The sequence below is a fragment of the Chiloscyllium plagiosum genome, unplaced genomic scaffold (genome assembly GCF_037043375.1).
Source record: "Chiloscyllium plagiosum isolate Xiang-an unplaced genomic scaffold, Cpla_swu_hap1 HiC_scaffold_2, whole genome shotgun sequence".
Classification (NCBI taxonomy): domain Eukaryota; kingdom Metazoa; phylum Chordata; class Chondrichthyes; order Orectolobiformes; family Hemiscylliidae; genus Chiloscyllium; species Chiloscyllium plagiosum.
Genome location: NW_028270140.1, coordinates 51,344,118 through 51,357,146, shown reverse-complemented (window position 1 = coordinate 51,357,146; position 13,029 = coordinate 51,344,118). Strand labels below are relative to the sequence as shown.

General features: G+C 39.4%; 1 protein-coding gene across 23 annotated transcripts in view; it reads left to right on the top strand.

The window, feature by feature from the left end:
* LOC122562121 (receptor-type tyrosine-protein phosphatase delta) overlaps positions 1-13,029 on the top strand; it is a 2,484,958-nt gene that overhangs the window by 1,030,933 nt on the left and 1,440,996 nt on the right. The window lies entirely within an intron of this gene.

Genomic DNA, 13,029 nt, shown 5'->3' with positions numbered 1-13,029 from the left:
CTGAATTACAATAGCATTAATCAGCATTTTGGCAGTGATGCTATTTTTCCAATGTAAAATCTGAGAGATTCAACCTTAAACTCCAAATAGATTGTCGGCTAACCAATCTGGCTTGACTATTTGAGTTAACAGTGTCTTTCCCCCACTGCAACAAAGCTTACTCATGAGCCATGATCATGCTGGCAGTATGTTTAAAGTCAGAGAATCCCAATAGTACTTCAAAGGTGTCCTTTATGACCATATCATACTGTCTTTTCAGATTCTCTTTATCTCCCCATGGCCATGTGAGATTTTGGCTTGAATATTGTCTCCTCTGCCATCTAACATTTGCCCACTAAAGCATTTTTGAACCCAATAATTGCTTGCATCCCTAAAAATCATTATATCCATGTATTTAACACATATTGCTGACTTAAATGTGTGTCCACAGCAGGAATTGTAATACACACACATACCAAACCTTAAATCATTCTTAAAAACCACACAACACCATGTTATAGTCCAACAGGTTTAATTGGAAGCACACTAGCTTTTGGAGCGCCGTTCCTTCATCAGGTGGTTGTGGAGGACACAATTGTAAGGCACAGAATTTATAGCAAAAATTTACAGTATGATGTAACTGAAATTTACAACTGAAAATTGAAAAATGCCTTGATTGTTTGTTGAGTCTTTCATCTGTTCGAATACCATAATAGTTTCATCTAGGGCTTTAAACAAATTAGTTGGGGGTAAGGTTCAGTTGGATGGAAGAGTATACATTCAAAGTTAAAGGAGAAGGTAGGATTTGAGTTTAGTGATGAAGCTGATTGCTACCAGAAAAGAAAAGGAAGTCATGGAGTGTATGAATGTCATATTAAAATAGAAAGAATATCCTTTATTGTCACATGTACCCAAGTACAAATGTACAGGAGTACAGTGAAAAGAGTTATAATGTCTCCTCTTACAATTATCTAGGTACAAATCTTCGATACATAAAGAAGAATAAAAAAGAAAAGTAGTTGCATTACTTTACAGAAATAAGACACAATTAAGAGGATAGTCATTATAACTGTATAAATAAATTACACATAAACATTACATTGTGGTAGCTAAACGCAGGGACTTCCACATGTGGTCTGACCGTCCATGCTAGACAACAGTTCAACAATTGACCCACTCGGCTCCAAGCCTGGATCTCAGCTGCTCCAAGGTATGGTTTCTCTGTTACTCGATTTCCCTCACTGGCCTATGCTTCAGGACTGCTTCTCTATGTCAATCTTCACAGTGACTGCTTCCCCACACTGACCTCCTTATACAAGATAAGGGAAATTTGACAAAGGGACAAACTTAAAGGTTTTCTACCTGAATGCATGAAGCATTTGAAATAAAGTTAATGAGTTAATGTCACAAATGTTGCATTGGCATGATTCTGTCACAATTAGTGAGACATGATTGCACAATACCAGCTTTAAGAATTGAATATCCAAGAGTATTCAATGTTTCAGAAGGAGAAGTTGGAAACAGAAGGAAGATCAGTAAAGGAAGAAATCAGTGTTGTAGTGAGAAATGATATAGGTAGTGGGGATCGAAACTGGCTATAAATAATGAAAAAGCAAGGGAAAAAAGTCCCAGGTGGAAGTAATCAATTGCCTCCCGAAAAATAGTTCTGTGGAGTACACAGTATAAATTAAAACATCCTGAGGGCTTGTCAGAAAGTATGGCAACAATCATGGGTGATTTTAGAAACTGGATTAATCAAATTGGCAAGGGTAGCCTTAAGGGAGATATATTGCAAGTATTAGAGATTGTTAAAGAAAACTCTTTGGGATAAACCAGTTAGTAAGGTGTCCTGGATTCGGTTTGTGTTTTGAGATGGGTATAATTAATGGTCTCATTTTTTAGCTTAGATTAGATTCCCTACAGTGTGAAAACAGGCCCTTTGGCCCAATAAGTCCACACTGATCCTTGGAAGAATAACCCACCCAGACCCATTCCCCTACCCTATATTTACCCGTGACTAATGCACGTAACACTATGGGCAATTTAGCATGGCCAATTCACCTGACCTGCACATCTTTTAGATTGTGGGAGGAAACCGTGCTAAAAGGATATTCAAAGGAAGAGTGATTATCGCATGCTAAAATTACAAATGTACTTTGAAGGCAAGAAACTGGAGTCCCATACTAATACTCTCGAGCTAAATGTAATTGCATTGTTCTTAGGACAGTTTTGGCCCCAGTGAATGGGTCGGAAGAGTAATTGAATTGAATTAAACTGATTTGAATTAAATTTATTGTCACATGTACCAAGGCACAGTGAAAAGTTTTTTATGTGAGCAATACAGGCAGATCACAGAGGTAAGTAGCATAGATAAGTAAATAATAGGTGAACAGCATCAAAAGCAAAAACACAGATACAGGTAAATGTTAAGAGTTTGTGAGTCCATTCAGAATTCTAACAACAGTCGGGTAGAAACTGTTGCGAAACCGGCTAGTGCGTGTGTTCAGGGTCCTGTACATTTGCCACAATGGTAGAGGTTGTAGAAAAACATTGCCAGGGTGGGATGGATCTTTGAGAATGCTGGCAGCCGTTTTTGAACAGTGGGCCTAGTAGATGAATTCTATACATGGGAGGTTGGTCTTTGTGATTGTCCAGGCCAGTTCACCACTCTAGGTAACAGTCTCTAATCGTGAGTGGTACAGTTGCCATACCAAGTAGTGATACATCCAGACAGAATGCTCTCAATGGCGCAACTATAAAAGTTAACAAGGGGAAGCGCCATCAAGGGAAATTTCCTCAGCTGCCTGAGGAAGAAACAACATTGTTGAGCCTTTGTAACCAGTGCATGCACGTGAAGAGTTCAAGAAAGCTTGTTGTGGATGACCACTCTCAGAAGCTTGGCACTCTCCACTCATTCCACTTCTGTGCTGTTAACGAGTGGGGGGGGGGGGGGGTGGGTGGGGGGGGTGTGCATGAGTAACATCCTGCCAAAAGTCAATAATGAGTTCTTTGGTTTTGCCAGCATTCAGAGCTAGGTTGTTCTCTGTGCACCATTTGTCCATGTCTTCCACCTCCCGTCTGTAGTCTGGTTCATCGCCATTTGAGATTCAACTATGGTGCTGTCATCAGCGAACTTGTAAATGGCATTAGTCTGGTATTTGGTGATTCAGTCATGGGTATTCAGTGAGTACAGTAGGGGGCTGAGTATGCACCCCTGGGGGGCTCCAGTGTTAAATGTTAGTGAGGATGAAATATTGTCCCCAATCTTCACTAATTGTGGCCTGTGGATTAGGAAACTGAGGTTCCAGTTGCAGAGATTGGGGCTTAGTTTGAGATCACTAAGTTTAGTAATCAGTCTCAAGGGGATCATAGTGTTGAAGGCTGAACTATCGTCAATGAGTAGGATTCTTACGTAGCTGTTCTTGGTGTCAAGATTTTCTAGGGAGGAGTGAAGGACAAGTGAAATGGCATCTGACATGGATCTGTTGGTCTGATAGGCAAATTGGAGTGGGTCAAGAGTATTGAGGAGGCTGGAGTTGATTACTGCCATGACCAGCCTTTCAAAGTACTTTATGACCATCAAAGTTAGGGCCCATGAGCAGTAGTTATTGAAACATGCTGCATGAGCCTTCTTAGGCACAGGGATGATGTTGGCCCTCTTGAAACAGGCAGGGACAGTGGCCTGCTGCAGGAAGAGTTTGAAGATGTCCGAGAAGACCTTTGCCAGTTGATCTGCACATGCTCTGAGTGCACGGCCTGGTACTTCTCTGGTCCCAGTGCTTTCCTTGGATTCACATGAAGGGAAACTGAGCAGCCCTCTGATGCAGTGACTGTTGAGATAGGTTCATCAGGACTTGTTGGAATTGGTGTTACCTCTCTGCCGAAATTATGCTCAAAGGAAGCATAGAAGGTGGTGAGACGATCTGGGAGGGATATGTCATCATCTGTTGTCTTGCACTGTCTCTCTTTAGAACCTGTGATGTCATTCAGTCCTTGCCATAGTCTCTGGGTGTCTGTCTGGGTCTCTAGTTTGGATTGGTATTGGTCCTTGGTGCCTTAATGGCTCTGCGAAGGTCATACTTGAATTCCTTATACTTGAGTGCGGCTCCTGATCTGAAGGCCTCACACCTGGTTTTTAGCAGATTCTGTATGTCCTGATTCATCCAGAGTTTCCTGTTGGGGGACACCCGGATTGACTTCCTTGGTATGCAGTCCTCCACACACTTGCTAATACCATCTATGATGTTGGTGGCATACTCGTCCAAGGTACCTTCACTGCGGAATGTTTGAACATGGCCCAATCAGCTGATTCCAGAAAGCACTGGAGTTGATCCTCTGCCTCCTCCAACCAACACTGGACCTGTATCTGTGATGGGGTCTCCTGCTTGAGCTTTTGCCTGTAAGCCGGGAGAAGAAACATGGCATTGTGGTCAGAGTTCCCGAAATGAGAATGGGGGATGGAGCGGTCGGCATCTTTCATAGTGCTGTAGCAGTGGTCTAAAATGTTCGGGCCCCTGGTTGGGCAGGTAGTGTTCTTGTGGCACTTGTCTGAGGAGATACAGGGGTATATTCTGTTTCTCCCAACTAAAATATATTCCATAAATGAAGAAAGATTGTTAAGATAGGAGAAAGCATCCAAGGCTAAACAAAGAAATTAACAACAATATAAAGACAAAGACTAAAGAATATCATTTTGCAAAGGCCAGTGACATAGAACATAGAGCATTACAGCACAGTCCAAGCTCTTCAGCCCTCGATGAATTTATACTTTTAAAGATCAACAAAGGGTAACTAAAAAAGTAAATGCAAAGGTAAAGTATGATACAAAACTAACACAAAGTACAAAAGATAACAAAAGCTTTTCTATAAGTATATAAAAGGAAACAGAGTCGATAAAGTGAAAGTTGGTTTTTTGGAGGATGAGGCTGGAGAGTTAATAGTGTGAAGTACAAAAACAATGGAGCCACAAAATCAATATTTTGTTTCATTTTTCACGGTAGAGGATATTAGTACTAACCCAATTGTAACAGGTAATGCACAGGTTATAGAGCTTAAAACAACCATCCTCTCAGGAAAATGTATTGAACAAACTATTGCTTGAAGATAGACAAGTCCCAAGTGTGCTGTATCCCAAGGATCTTAGAGGAAGCGGCAGCAGTGATAGTGGATCGATTAATTATAATATTCCAAATTTCTCCAGATATGCTAAAAGTTTCAGTGGATTGGAAAATTGCAAGTAAAACACTCATATTCAATAAAGAGCAAGATAGATAGTAGGAAACAATAGATCAGTTAGTTTAATGTCTGTCACTGAGAAATAGCTAGGATCCATTATTCAGGAACTAACAACAGGATCTTAGGAAAGTCAAAATGCAATCCATCAGAGTTAGCATGGTTTTATGAAGGGGAAATAATGCTTGACTAATTTGCTCGAGTTCTGCAAGGATGTAACTAGCAAAGTAGATAATGGACAACATGTAGATGGAAATGTGGACTTCCAGAAGGCATTTGGTAAGATGCTGTACAAAAGGTTAATATGTAAAGTGAGATCATATGGGGTTAGGGAAAAATTATTAGAACATAGAACCACACAGCACAGTACAGACCCTTTGGTCCATTCTGTTGTGCTGAGCACTTATCATAATCGAAGATCAAACTAACCTACACACACCTTGAATAGAACATAGAACATTAGCTTGATTGGAAGACTGCAGAAAGCCAGGATAAATGGTTTTTTTCCCATTGGCAAGCTGTTACTAGTGGAATGCCACAGGATTTGTATCAATGACTTGGATCTGGGACAAAATACACTACAATCTAACTTGCAGACATCATTGAAATAGGTGGAAAAGTGAGTTGCAATTAAGAAATAAGAAATTACAAGTGGATATGGATAAGTGAGGTGAGTGTGCCAAAATTTTGCAGATGAAGTTTAACATTACTAAGTGTGAGGTTATCATTTTGGTTGGGAAAACAGGAAGGATTGAAATTTTAGAGTGCTTTCAGAGCAGAGGGATCTGTGTGTCCTTGAAGAGTTGAAAGGTTATGGAGGACAAGCAGGGAAGTGGAGTTGAAGCCAAGCTGAGATCAGCCATGATTCAGTCTCGAGAGGCTGAGTTGCCTACACCTGCACCTAGTTCTTATGTTCTCCCACTCCTTAAAATATTAATCCTATCTCTTTTATGGCAGCTTGTCTATCTTAGCTCACACACGTCACGGATTTCTTCAAAGATAATGTGACACAGGTATATACTATGTGCATCTGGTTGAGAATATGTAGTGTCAACCCCTGGTAATTGATATAATACCATGTGCCCCCCCCCCCCCCACCCCCCAGTGATAACTTTAAGTTTTCCAGAAAATTCTTAGAAGAACAGCATGTGATTCCAGAAAGACTACTGGTGCTTGAAACAAGTTTAAACTCAATATAGCCATGCAAAACCAATTCTAATGAAATTAAAACATTTTAAAACATAGTTGTGTCTTTCAGTTAAACCCTGTTATCTCAACACACTTACACACTTATTTATTTCTAACTGGGACCATATGCCTATTCTTCTTTAATATCATGTTTTACACCAACTATAATGATAAGATGTTAGTTTAATTCTTCACTTCCTTAACATTTGAGTATAGCTGGAAAAAAAAGTTTATTTGTGTTTTACATCTTGTGCTCAGCAAGTGTAATTCACAAGGAATACTAATGGATAGGGAAAACAAAGTTATTAAATAATAACTCGTTCCTACTTCAGTATAATTTCAAAGCAGACTAGTGTGTGGTTTTGAGGGGAACTTGGTGTTACCATGCATATGCTGCCCTTTTGCTTCAAGGTGGTAAGCCCTAAAATGTTTGTGAGGATTTTGCAGGTTCAGCAAGTTTGGTTTGTCATCTGGTGCTCAGGCTAATGCCCAGTGATCCGCTGAGTTTTATTTGTTTCTTTAGGTTTTGTATCAGATTGGTAGAACTGAGTTACTAAGTTATACCAGAGAGCAGTGGGTTTGGAGTCACATCTAGGCTGTAAGAACAGCTAATTACCTACTTGAAGGACATTCATGAACTGGATGTGTTTTTACAAAAAATGACAGTGGTTATGATTAGACTGCCAGATTTTCATTGAATTCAAGTTTCACTGTTGACCACAGTGGGATTTGAATCTATGTCCTGAGATCACTCGAGGAGGCAATTATCATTAAACTATTAATCCAGAGACCCAGGCAATGTTCTGGGGGTCTTGGTTCAAATCCCACATGGCAAATGGTGAAATTTGAACTCAGTGAATAAAACTCTGGAATTAAGAGTCTAACGATGATCATGAAACTGTTGTCAATTTTCATTAAAAACCCATCTGGATCATTAATATCTTTCAGGGAAGGGAACTGTCATCCTTGTTTGGTCTGGCCAACATATAATTCCAGGCTTACATAATACGGCTGACTCTTAATTGCGAGCTGGGCAATTAGGGATGACCAATAAATGCTAGTCAAGCCAATGACACTCACATCCTGTGTATGAATTTAAAAAGTCATTACCTTGGACCTCTGGATTACTAGTCCACTGACATTACACTGTACTATTATTTCCTCCCAGTATAAAAATTTTGATATCTTACTGATGTCTTGTTTGTAACCAAGTTTCTGTAGACTGGAAGTCATCTGGAAGTCATTAAATCTTTTTTGGGCATTTGGAAATTTCTCACATGATTGTTTTTCTGTAGAGTACACTTTCTCAAATTTGCAGGCTTGTATTTGCTAATTTGTATTTCCTAATGAAGGGCTCCTGCCTGAAACATCAATTTTCCTGTTCCTCGGATGTTGCTTGACCTGTGCATTTCCAGCACCACTCTAATCTTATTACTGTTGTGACTGTACAGATCCTAAGTTATAACAGTGCTTGCTTTGACCACTGTCACAAAATGTTAATGCTGGTAACAATGACACAATGTTTTTCAGTATTTTAAATCTCTGTTGCTGGACATCAGCCCAAATCTATCTTACATCTATTTTTAGTAACTCAGCGACCAAAGGAGTCCAAAAAGCAACTTTCCTCAGCCTACCTAGTAGTCTTTATCATAAACCTTGAGTCAGGCAATCATATAAATAGAGATTAGATCAAAATCACACATTCCCATGTACAAGTAAAACTTCTTTGAGTGAAATACTCTTTGAAGCATTAACTTACCTTCATATATTGAACGAGTGATCAGTGTCAGTAGAACATTAGTTATGCAATTTCTGAGACTTCAATATGATCTCTTGTAATCATAGCTGGATTGCAACTCATATATCCGATTTATTGTGCCTTCTCAAATAAATTGTTGAGCAGGGACATTTCATAGTTCACAAGTACTATCTCATTTAATGTTTGCATTAAATTTGGCAAGTTATTAATTAAAGTTCCTGTACAAATTGTTTATCAAAAAAAAATCCCATTCACCACTTCAAAACAACCATATCAGAATGTTAGGATTTAAAATTACCAAGCAGTACCAACATGTGGTGGAAACAGAAATTATTTGTGCTTTTGAAAAGTAATTGGATAAGCTCCTGAAGATAAAAAGAAATGTTAGAGCTCTGTGGAAAGGGTGGGGCAATTGGACTAGCTACTTTCCTTTGCAGGAAAATAGCCACAGACATGACTGGTTAAATGGTTTCCTTCGGAACTGTAACTATTCCATGATGCATTCCTATGTATCAAAAACACTCCAATGCCCCAATCATTTATCAGGCAGTTTGACACAATTTCGTCATATTGTCCATGTCTCTTCTCTTCATTTGCCCTCCATTCTGTACAGCTTTACTCTATATTAATCACAATAATGTGAACAAAGAAAATTACAGCACAGCCATCCAAACCTGCACCAATCCAGATCCTTTATCTGAACCTGTCACCTATTTTCTTAAGATCTATATCCCTCTGCTCCCTGCCCATTCATGTATTTATCGAGATACATCTTAAATGACTCTATCGTGCCTGCCTCTACCACGTCCGCTGGTAACGTGTTCCAGACACCCACCACTCCCTGCATAAAGCACGTTCCACGCATATCTCCCTTAAACTTTTCTCATCTTGAACTCATGACCCCCAAGTAATTGATACCCTCACTCTGGGAAAAAGCTTCTGGCTATCCATCCTGTCTATATCTCTCATGATTTTATAGACCTCAATCAGGTCCCCCTCAACCTCCGTCTTTCTAATGAAAATAATCCTAATCTACTCAACCTCTCTTCATACCCAGTACCCTCCATACCAGGCAACATCCGAGTGAACCTCCTCTGCACCCTCTCCAAAACATCCACATCCTTTTGGTAATGTGGCAACCAGAAGTATACGCAATATTTTAAATGTGGCCAAACCAAAGTCCTATGCACTGTAACATGACCTGCCAACTCTTGTACTCAATACCCTGTCCGATGAAGGAAAGCATGCTGAATGCCTTCTTGATCACTCTATTAACCTGCATTGCCACCTTCAGTATACAATGGACCTGAACATCCAGATCTCTCTGTATATCAATTTTTCCCAGGGCTTTTCCATTTACCATATAATTCACTCTTGAATTGGATCTTCCAAAATGCATTACCTCACATTTGCTTGGACTGAACTCCATTTACCATTTCTCTGCCCAACTCTCCAATCTATCTATATTCTGCTGTCTTCTCTGAAAGTCCCTTCACTATCTGCTCCTCCACTAATCTTAGTGTCATCTGCAAACTTGCTAATCAGACCACCTATATCTTTCTCCAGATTATTTATGTATATCACAAACAACAGTGGTCTCAACACAGATCCCTGTGGAACACCACTGATCACAGATCTCCATTTTGAGAAACTACCTTCCACGACTACTCCCTGTTTTCTGCTGCCCAGCCAGTTCTTTATCCATCTAGCTTGTACACCCTTAAACTCATGCAACTTCACTTTCTTCATCAGCCTACTATGGGGACCCTTATCAACTGCCTTACTGAAGTCCATCTATGACATCTATAGCCCTTCTCTCAATCAACTTTGTCACTTCCTCAAAGAATTCTATTAAGTTGGTAAGACATGTCCTTCCCTGCTGCATATTACTGACAAGCCCATTTTTTTCCAAATGTAAATAGATCCTGTCCCTCAGTATCTTCTTCAGCAGCATCCCTATCACTGACATCAGGCTCACCACTCTATACTTACCTGGATTATCCCTGCTCACCTTCTTAAATAAGGGGACAACATTAGCAATTCTCCAGTCGTCCATGTCCTCACCCGTACTCAAGGATGCTGCAAAGATATATGTTAAAGACCCAGGTATTTCCTTTCTCGCGTTCCTCAGTAACCTAGGATAGATCCCAACTGGACTTGGGGATTGTCCACATTAATGCCTTTTAGAATACCCAATACCTCCTCCCTCCTTATGCCAACTTGACACAGAGTAATCAAACATCTATCCTTCACCTCAACATCTGCCATGTCCCTCTCCTTGGTGAATACTGATGCAAAGTACTCATTAAGATTCTCACCCATTTTCTCTGACTCCCCGCATATTTTTCCTCCTTTTTCCTTGAATGGGCTAACCCATTCAATATGCTTATCTTTAGAAACACAAATTAGGTGTAGGAGATGTCTATTTGGTCCTTCGAACTTACTCTAACATTGAATAATGTTATGGCTGGCCATCTAACTTAATTACCTGTTCCTGTTTTTCTACTATACTCTTTGATCCGAACTACATGTAACTCTTTCTTGAAAACATTCTATGTTTTGGCTTCAATTGCTCTTTGTGACAGAGATTTCCATAAGCTCACCCTTCAATAGGTGAAGAAATTTCTCCTCATCTCAGTCCTAAATTGCCGATCGCCAAATTCTTAACCTAAGCCTGTAAACAGAACGATTATTTATTTCTCCAGATAAGAAAAGGCTTGAGGAATGACTTGCAAGGCTTATTTATTCACAGAGAAGGTATCTCAAGTTCTGAGGACTCTACAACCATGGATCATAAGTAAAGTTTCATCATGATTAGATTTAGTAGAGAATTCAGGGGAAATGTTTTGTGCAAGAACATGGAATATGCTGCCACAAAGAGTGTTGGATGAGTAGTAATGTTTAAATTAGGGAATGTTTGAGAAATGGAGAAAAATGGAGAGATATGTTGCTAATTTTGGTTAAAGAAAGGTGAGAGCAAGCTCACATGGAATATAAATGCTGCTGTATATCAACTAGGTGGAATCACCTATTTCTGTACTGTATACACCATGGGCGCACTGCAATTCTGATTTCAAAATTATAGTCCTGAAATTCATTTCAGAATCTGTGTGTGTCTCGAAAGTTCGACATTTTAGAAAAGGTGGAACATAATGGGGAACAGGAAATCTCACATCCAATTATGGGTCATTTTGTTTAAAGGCTGAGAATGCAAGATTTAAAACTTCAGATCAGCAAATTTGAAGAGTCTGGTGCATATCCATGTCCAGCTGTCAGGTTGACTGTGGGGATGTCAGAAAATTTGTTTCTGTTAGTTGGAAATTGAAGTTTAATGGACTAACTTGAAGTAGTTTGAGAGGTTTATTTTAAGTATAAGTATGTTCTCCAGCTGCTGGCTGTCTGAGGAGCTGCCTGCTCTGTTTGACAAGAAAGGAGCATGGCCCAACATGGTTGCTGTTTGAGGTAATCCCCACCTCCTGCAGTTAGTCACTGCTTGTTAGTGGATACTGAGATTATCTTGTGTCTATTTAGGACATTAAACCATAAAAAAAGTGTGGTAAAGGGCAGGAAAGTAGAATCAAGGCAAAATGCTCATTTGGAGAGCCAGGACCGATTCAATGGCCTTAATCATCTCTTTTAGTGGTTTAATAATTCTTTGATTCTTATGTAATAGATTTTAAAATAGTGCCATGCAATTGAAATGTTTTATTGATCCTGGAATTTATTGGCATATTAGGTTTGTAAAGGCCATATATTTTTATTTTTATGTATTTTTGATTTGGACAGAAATAGGAAAAGAACTGTTTTAACAATCAAAGTTTCTGGAACAGATTGCTGCACTTTTTAAAAGCAAGCTATCAATATTTATTCTAAGCACTGCACTGAGGGATGTTCAGTCAGTGGGGGCAGATTACAGCAGATGGTCTAAGAGATTGACTCCCAGGTAGCTGTACAGCTTGCACATTTGAATGAGACAATCAAAAGCCTCCAAAAGGGGAGGTGGTGTCCTTTCCTCTGCAAGAAAAGAAAACACACAAAGCTTGAAGCATTTATTTTGAGTTATCATTTGCTGTGAGATGTAGCTTTAAACCAATAAGTCACAGACATTATAAGTTGTCAACTTTTCTTTGTGTCTCCTGCAAGCAAATTAAAATTCTTGGATAGGGAAAGTTGTGCATAAGCAAGTCTTGACAAGCCAAAAGGATAATCCCGATGAACGTTTTGGACAGGGACAATTTGAAAGGGCCTTTCTGTTTTTTTCTCTCCACTCATAATTCTATTTTTCTTTCTATGTCTTTGTAAGGGAGTTTATAAGGGCATGGACATTTAACTACTTGGATTCTATGTCAACAGTTCATAATATAGGAAGAATCTATTTTCAGTAATAAGTGGCAATTATTGTTAAGTACAGACACCCAATCTCTGCTTTCTGTAAACCTAAGTCTACAAAGTTTAGGTCAGTTAGAAACGTATTCAACACCTCAAACCTGCTCCGTCATTCAGTAAAATTATGGCTGATCTGAGGCCTAACTCCATATGCCTACCTTGGGCCCAGATCCATTCATACCCTTGCTTAATAAAATTTAGCTCAGATTTAAATTTAACAATTGAATTAGCATTGACTGCTGTTTGAGGAAGAAAGTTCCAAAACTCCTCCACACTTTGTGTGTAGATGTTTAGAAATTTCATCTCCAGCAACAATTAATTGCATCAGGGATGAGATATAACAATCAAGATGACACCAAAATTGGTGTTTTAGTGAACAGAGAAGGAGGTTACCTCAGAGTACAATGGAATCTTGATCACATGGGCCAATGGGCTGAGGAGTGGCAGATGGAGTTTAATTAGGTAAATGTAAGGTCCTGAAGTTT